This window comes from Elephantulus edwardii, unplaced genomic scaffold, assembly GCF_000299155.1.
Source record: "Elephantulus edwardii isolate Elephantulus edwardi_28Jun2011 unplaced genomic scaffold, EleEdw1.0 scaffold00236, whole genome shotgun sequence".
NCBI lineage: Eukaryota > Metazoa > Chordata > Mammalia > Macroscelidea > Macroscelididae > Elephantulus > Elephantulus edwardii.
Window position 1 is genome coordinate 565,465 of NW_006399986.1, and position 9,135 is coordinate 574,599.

Genomic DNA, 9,135 nt, shown 5'->3' on the forward strand with positions numbered 1-9,135 from the left:
ACCATGGCCTGTATCAGGCACACCTTAGTCTCCAGAGAGACACCGTTGCTCTTGAGTACTTTAGAGAGGTCCCTAACAGCAGACTTTCCCATTGCAATACGTTTTTTGATCTCCATAGTGACCCTATATATAACTGCTCTAAATCCTGCTCTATCCTGAACTAACCTACCCCCATTACCCCAGTCACTGAATCAATCCATCTCATTGAGGGTCTTCCTCTCCTGCGCAGTCCCTCCACTCTCCCAAGCATGACATCCCTCTCCAAGGACCAGTCCCTCCTTACAACATGTCCAAAGTATGTCAGATGGAGCTTCAGAATCCTTGAATCCATGAAGCAGACTGGTCTCACCCTGTCTAGGACGAACCTGTTCGTTCTCTTAGCTGTCCATGGTATATTCAATACTCTTCTCCAGCACCACAGCTCAAAGGCATCAATTCTCCTTCTATCATCCCTAGTCATTCTCCAGCTTTCTGATGCATAACAAGTGATTGCGAAGACCATGGCCTGGATCAGGCACACCTTAGTCTCCAGACAGACATCCTTGTTCCTGTCCCTGACAGAAGACTTTCCCAATGCAATTCGTCTTTTCATTTCCTGGCTGCTGCTACCAAGGGTGTTGATTGTGGAGACAAGTAAACTAAAAGTGTTAACAATCTCAGTCTCTTCACCGTCTGTCGTGATGCTGCCCATTGGCCCAGTGGTGAGAATTTTTGTTTTCTAGATATTGAGCTTCAATCCACAGTGAAGGCTGCAGTCCCTGACCTTCTTCAGCAAGTGCTTCAGGTCCTCCTCAGTTTCAGCAAGTAAGATTGTGTCATCTGCATAATGCAGGTTGTTGATGAGACTTCCTCCAATCCTGATGCCACGTTCCTCCTCACAGAGCCCAGCCTCTCTGATGATCTGCTCCACATATAGATTGAAAAAGTATGGAGATAGGACACATCCCTGGCATACACCCTTCCTGATTTTAAACCATGCAGTGTTTCCATGCTCAGTTCTGATGACTGCCTCCTGGACCAAGCATAGGTGTTGCAGACTGAAGGTCCCAAGGAATGGAATAATTTTATAATTATTCATAATGAGACAAACAGCCAGGAATGAGATAGAGCAGAGAGCATAAGACAGGGGGCCAACAGTTCTGGACTGAAGACCCCAAGTCATGTTTCTCTGTGTATTTATTGATAATCTGGGGAAGCAAATAACAAAAGGAATTCCTTGTAAATGAAGGCTCTATTTTTCTCTATTGTCAGCCTAATGCTCTAGCTCAGGAAGTATTTCCCAGGAAGTAACACTCTGTAGGGGGGCCCTTGCTGTCTCCTGTCTTGCAGGGAACCAACATCTCATTTTCTCGGATCTGCCACAAGAGAAATCCTAATTTATAAATCTGTAATTCTTTCAATTCCTGAACAAGGGTTTTTGTATAATATAAAGTAGAAAGTTTGCCTTCCCATATATAGGTTTCACATAAACACAATAAATGTTCTGGGATTCTCAGTCTTTTTTTTTTAAGGGAGTAATAGAATAAATAAATAATACCCAGCTGTCATCTCATCAATTCCAATTCATGGTGACCTCTTAAGGTTGACAAAGTGGAAGTGTTCCATAGGGGGTTTTCTCCTTGTTATTGTTTTTCCCCTTCAATTTTTATTTCTTTTGTTGTTGTCAAGAACAAACACCCAACAAAACACACACCAATGCAATCATCCCTTTGTTTGTTTTTAAATTTTTTTTACTTTATTATTTTTGTGTGAGTGTACCGTCAAATCAGATCTGACTGGTACAGGAGGAGATTGCCCCTCCTTCCCTGGCAGAGCATCTGGTGGATTCGAACCGTGCGCCTCTGGGATTGTAGTTGCAGCTCCTTACCACTAGGCCACCAGAGCTCCCCCCATCCCTTTGTTTTTTGTTTAAAGCAACAAGATGTTTCATTGTTACAATAAATTTTATAGTCAGAATGCTGTTTTTCAGAACAAGCGAGTCATTATTATTATGTGCTGTCCAGTTGCCTGTGACTCATAGTGACCCTATGTACAACACTGAACCCTGCCCTGTCCTGAGCCAGTCTCACTGACTCGACACACCTATCCCCATTCCCTGAGTCACTGTGTCAAAGCATCTCGTCCAGTGTCTTCCTCTCCTGCGCTGTCCCTCCACCCTTCTGAACATGATGTCCTTCTCCAGGGAACGTCCCTCCTGGCCACATGCCCAGAGTATGTGAGATAGACCTTCAAAACCCTCCTTTCCAAGGAGGTTTTACCCTCTCCAAGACAGACCTATTTATTTTCTTGGTGGTCCATGGTATGTTCAAGACTCTTCTCCACAACTCAAAGGCATCAATTCTTCTGTCATCCTTGGTCATTGTCTATGTCTCTAATGCATAGCAAGTAATTGCAAAGGCCATGGCCTGGATCAGGTGCACCTTAGTCTCTAGACTGACATTGTTGCTTCTCAGTACTCTCGAGAGGTCCCTGACAGCACAATGTAAAATAATAGCCTCTTGTTTAAAATGACTCTAGGTCCTGTTAACAAGTCTATTTGGTGTTTTTTTTTTAAATCCATCTTAAAACATTTTGGGGCTGGGGTGTGTGTTTGATAATACAGTTTTAAGTGTGATTTGAGTGAAGGTTTACAAAATTAATGTTTTGTTCAACTATACACATACACATTTTGTTCCAATACTAATTTCAGTACTCGTGACGAAGTCGCACTTTTTTAAAAAATATTTTGTTATTTTTGTGTGAGTGTACCGTCAAATCAGATCTGACTGGTACAGGAGGAGATTGTCCCTCCTTCCCCGGCAGAGAATCTGGTGGATTCGAACCATGAGCCTCTGGGATTGTAGTTACAGCTCCTTACCACTAGGCCACCACAGCTCCCCTAATGCAGTCGCACTTTTCCCACCTCCTCCCTATGATTCTGATCTTCACTCATCCTACTATACATCTCCTGCGTCTTCTTTCAGTGATTTTGTGCTGACCATCCCCTTACTGTGACCTACGTTTTTCTTCACTCTTTTTTTTTTCTTCTCGTGTGCCCAAGTTTATTGAAAATATTACAGCATAGCAGACAAACTCAAACGGCTCCATGTGGTGTTTTGAAATTCATCCCAGCTGTGGGCTGAGTGACCTGCAGGTTGGACAGACTGCCAAAGTCCAAGAGCTTCAGCATTTCCTTGGTATCAGGATCTACTTCAATGATCTCCTGATCCAGGGCTGAAACCTCTGGTACTTAATGATCTCTCCTTTCTCTTCTCCTCCTCCTGCAGCTTAATGGAGATGCCTCCCACGGGCCCTCTCTGAACCTACTGTATCAGATGTGTCTGTCTTGTTCGGAGGCTTTTTGCTTGGAATAATGGCGATCTCCTCGCACACTTGCTTGTTGGTGTGAAAGTCATTACCCAGGGGTGTGTAGTGTTTCTGAGTGATGATCCTGGCGGCCTTTTTCACGGTTTTGGTGCAAACACAGCCCATATTGGCAGGTCTTTGGTGAAAGAGGAAATCTTCCCTTCACTCTTATTAATAGGTGCCTATTGTCGACTTTTTACTCCCTTCTCAACTCTATTAACCACTCAACAATAATTCTTTCAGCGTTTAAATCTTTCTTTAGCTTTTTTAAAAAAATTTTTAATTTGTGTGTGTGTGTGTGTGCCGTCAAATTGGACCTGACTGGCGCAGGAGGAGATTGCCCCTCCAGCAGAGCATCTGGTGGATTTGAACTGCGTACCTCTGGTATTGCAGTGCAGCTTCTTGCCAGTAGACCACCAGAGCTCCCTTAGGCTTTTTTTTTTATAATCATGAATTATACAGAATTTATCCTTTTGTGACTGATTGACTCAGCTCAGTATAATGTTCTCTAGGCACATCCTTGTTATCCAATGTTTATAAAATGCATTCTTTTTCAGTGATGCATAGTACACCACTGTGTGGATGTTTAATGCCTTTTATGTCCATTTTCATGCCGTTACATCCTTCCTACAACACAGAGGGAGCTCCGTCGCCTTGTGGACAGAAAGTTATGCTACCAAGCCCAAAGTGGGTGATTTTAATCTGTGGCCCTCAGGCCTGGTTCAAATTGTTGTTGTTGTTTTTTGTTTTGTTTTTCAGACATTCTTCTAGGTGGTATAGCACTGGTCTGTGCATTGCTGTATAGAGGTAACTCGTGGTTGCTGTAATTCTAAACACTGTGACACTGATGTGTCAAATGGGATAATAGTTACCCATGGTGGACAGTGTTCGGTGGGTTTGGTGGAGCTCCCCGATTAAAACAAGCTTGGAAGCAGGAGTGGCATCCACTTCTGAAACGGCTTGCCTCCAGAAACTCTATGAACAGTGCTCAGGCCTTTTGTTCATAGGGTCGCTATGAGTAGTCTACAACTCGGCAGCACCTAACAACAACAACATCCTTTCTTGCTGAAGGGGCAATTTAGTCAGTTTCTAGAGTTTTTCACGCTGTACATTAAGATTACAACAACAGGGGTAGGGGGTGGGGTTTGGGGAGGTGCGGGGGTGGGGATTGTGTACCAATGAGGGAGTTTTTCTTTTGCTTTTCAAGGAGAGGAGCAAACGGGGCGGGGGGTTTGTGCAGGGAGAAGGTTGCAACAATGAATGAATGGAATTCCAAAATCTCTGTAGATGTTCATTGAAATGAAAAATAAACAAACTAAATTAATTTTAAAAAAAAGATTACAACAACATTAAGACTGGTAAAATGCATCTATCTATACACATTCAACTTGAATTCTCAGAGATTATTTAAAACGGCTAATTCTTTTTTTAATTAATTTGAATGAAAGTTTACAGAGACTTAGGGTTTCCTTTCATTCATTATTGCACTTTTCTCCCTGTCCACCCCCTCTCTGGACTCCTGTCAAGACAATAATACCCAATCATATATCCCTTCTAAACAGTTCTCTCTCTCATCTGCTTCAATGCAGTACACACAATTTATCCCATGTTTCTCAGTCTTCCCTCAACCCTGGTGTCACTCCTGTTTTACAACAGTGGCTCTATGCAATATTTGTCCTTTTGCAACTGAGCTATTTCACTCAGCATAATGTCCTTCAGGGTCACTCACTTTGTATAATATTTCGTCAGTTCCTTGTTTCTCAAAGCACTATGTTTACTGCTGTATTGTTCACATTAGCAAGGAGTTGGAAACAACCTAAGTGCCCATCAAGAAATAAATGAATGGAGAAGCTGTGGTATATTCACACAATGGAATACTATGCAATACTGAAAAACAAAGCTCTCATGAAATATTATACAAAATTGGTGACCCTGGAGGACATTATGCTGAGTGAAACATCTCAGCCACAATAGGATAAATATTGCATAATGCCACTGTTATAAAACAGGACTGACATCGGGGTTGGGGACAAACTAAGAAAAGAGGGGATAAATAATGCACACTGCATTGAAACAGATGAGGAATAGAACTGCTTAAAAGAAATATATAGCTAGGTATTATTTGCATGACAACAGCCCAGAATAAGAGCTGTATAGTACAGTGGACTGGGGAGAAAGGTGAACTGGGGGGGGGAGGAGTGGGCAAGGAGGAAAATGTGCAACAATTAATGAATGGAAATGCATGTTCTCTATAAACTTTCCTTAAAATCTCAATTAAAAAATATCATTTAATCCAGCAATACCACTGCTAGGGTTTTTTTTCCAGAGAAGTTTGTATTTGGGCCTTAAGCTTTTGAAAATAAAGTTTAGAGACATAGCATAGAATACCACTGTAATACACATGAAATAGTCTATCAGACCCTAAAAATTAGCATGAATTTGAACTTTCTCAGTCAACAAAATAGTGGCCGGGTGCCAGTTTTATTAGATAAGTTGTTTACAGCATTTTAATTATTTAAAATCTACCTAGGTGTAGCTGAAATTCAAAATGCACATCAAAGTAAAACTATTATCACAACTTGATGCCATACTTAATGTACTTGGCCTCTGCAGAATTCTAGTCAAACTTCATTTTCACTCCCTTCTTACAGCCCAAGTGGCTTTAACAGGAATGCAGGACTTAGTGCTGATCATTACACAACATACCACTTTCTTACAATTTCTGTAAAATTTTAAGGGGAAGTGGTGGCATTAGCCCTGTGGAACAGATCTTGCTTGATTACTTCAATAACACTGGCCCAGTATCTGTCCAACCACTGCTAGGTTTATATCACAGAGACATAATGGCTGCAATACAATCAACATATGCACACTTACGTTCATTGCAGTGAGTTGGAAGCAACCCAAGTTTCCATCAATTGAAGACTTGTTAGAGAAATTATGATACACTGACACAATAGAATATTATTATGCATTGCCAAAAAACAGTCAAGACTTGCGCAACACAGAACAACATGGATAAATCTAGAGAAACTATGCTGAGTGACCTCAATCACTCACGAAAAGATGGTATAAAACCACTATCATAAAAAGCCAAGGGAGCTATGGTGGCCTAGTGGCAAGACGCTGCACTGCAATCCCAGAGGTATGCGGTTCAAATCCACCAGATGCTTTGCTGGAGAAGGAGGGGGAAATCTCCTCCTGTACCAGTCAGGTCTGATTTGACAACACATGTAAAATAATAAAATTTTTTTTTAAAAAGGGTTTAAAAAAAAAGCCAAGGAAGGGGTCACACCAAGGTTCTATCTTGGCAGGTGAATATTAATGAGAAGGGAGGGAGAAAGGAGTAAAATCCAATAAACAGGTATGTTGGGTTAAACAATTATTATAAAAAAAATATCCACATCTCTGGAGACTAAGGTGCATGTGATACAGGCCATGGTCTTTGCAATCACTTGTTATGAATCAGAGAGTTAGACAATGACTAGGGAGGATAGAGGGAGAATTGATGCCTTTGAGCTGTGGTGCTGGAGAAGAGTATTGAGGGTACCATGGACTGCTAGGAAAACAAACAGATTCATCCTGGGAAGGGTTAAACCGGGCGGCTCCTTGGAGGCAAGGATTTTGAGGCTCCGTCTAACATACTTTGGACATGTTGTAAGGAGGAACAGGTCCTTGGAGAAGGACATCATGCTTGGGAGGGTGGAGGGACAGCGCAGGAGGGGAAGGCCCTTGAAGAGATGGAATGACTCAGTGACTGGGGTAATGGTGGTAGGAGTGTCAGAGACAGTGCGATTGGCACAGGACAGAGCAGAGTTTGGGGCTGTTGTATGTAGGGTCGCTATGAGTTGCAAACGACTCGACGGCACTTACCAACAAAAACAATGTGCTTTTTAATCATAGTAAAATAACCCCACATTGTTGTTGTTGTTATGTGCTGTCAATTCGCTTGCCATTTTAGTGACCTGAATAGCCTTGAAGCTGCTCTATACTATGCCAATCTTAATGTCTCTGACACACCTATCCCCCATTACCCCAGTCACTGAATCAATCCATCTCATCGAGAGTCTTCCTCTCCTGCGCTGTCCCTCCACCCTCCCAAGCCTGAGTCCCTCTCCAAGGACATCCCTCCTTGCAACATGTCCAAAGTATGTCAGACAAAGCCTCAGAATCCTTGTCCAAGGAGCAGCCTGGCTTCACCCTCTCTAGGATGAGCCTGTTTGTTCTCCTAGCAGTCCATAATATATTCAGTACTCTTCTCCAGCTCCATAGCTCTAAGACATCAGATCTCCTTCTATCATCCGTATTCATTATCCAGCTTTCTAATGCATAGCAAGTAATTTTAAACACTACGACCTGGATCAGGTGCATCTTAGTCTCCAGACTGACACAGTTGCTCTTAATAAAAAATCTAAAACTCCCCACAAACTCACAGCCATTGAGCTGAGTGGATTCTGACTCCCAGGGACACTCCATCAGATGTCCAAGCTGTGACTCCTCACAAAAGGGGGCTGCCCGTCCTTCTCCTTCAGAGCTCCTGGTGGGTCCGAACCCCTGGAGAGGTCAGTCATTTGTTCAGCTGTGCAACACGTTCCAATTACAGCCACCAGAACTCCTTAATAATCAGATCTGAGGATTTTCAATGAGAGGGTCAAATAAAAAAAAAAACATCGTCATATTTAATTCTCTCCTTTTTTGAGTGCTTCTGAGTGTTTTTCCAAATAAGCTGGATCTTTAATAAAAAGAGAGTACTCTCATGGCCTAGTAGATAAGAAATTGCACTGCCAGACCAAAGACAGGCAGTTCAAATCCACCATCTGCTCCTTGGGGGTGGGGGAAGATGTGTCATCTCCTGTCCTGTAATTTGCAGCCCGGGAAGCTCACTGGAGGGTCAGCTGTGAGTTGGTTTTGACTCAAAGGCCGTGAGATGTTTTTATACTAAAAAGTAGCCAGTGGAAATCTGATCTGTCTTTAAACTAGAAATAAAAATATTTTCACATTTGCCCTTCAATTTCCTCATTTACAGAGCACAAAGAAAAAACGTTCTCTGTGAAAAAAAAAATCTTGGGTTTCTTCTCAGAATTTTCATTTATTCATAACTTTCACATCATATGTTTTAAATTATTCACAGCTTTCACTTCATCTCTTTATAACTTCCAGTTTCTTTTTTTTTAAATAATTTCCACTCTTCTAACTCTCATCTGTAAATTTTCTTGATACATTTCCCCTCGAGGAAAAGAAGAAAGCCAGCCAAATTTCACTTTCTCCATTGAAATGACACTGTTACTTCAATGTAAAATGATGGGAATGAAATAACATTTCAAATTATAGAAAATGTAAGGTAGCTCTTCTAGTAAGAACTCTGGTGGTCCACTGGGTAAGAAGTTGTGCTGCCACCGTAAAGGGAGGCGGTTCAAATCCACCAGCTGCCCCATGGGGAAAAGATAACCAATCTCCTCCTGTGTGATTTACAGCCCCACAAAATCCTGTTGGAAGGGCAGGTATGGGTCATTTCTTTTCGACAGCAACTCATCCCATTCTATCTCCAACGATGCACTGAAGTAAGTAGCAACACCTCCTGGAAGAAAATCACTCACTGTTGTGAAATAAGGCAGAAATAACATCCAGCTTTAGAAAGATAAGTTGGCTCATTTTGTTGTGATTTACAGCCTCAGAAATAGTTCAAATAGCCCTGATTCACTGTTGGTGGGAGTGTAAAATGGTGCAACCCCTGTGGAAAGCAGTATGGCGCTTTCTCAAAAAGTTGCAAATAGAGATACCATTTGACCC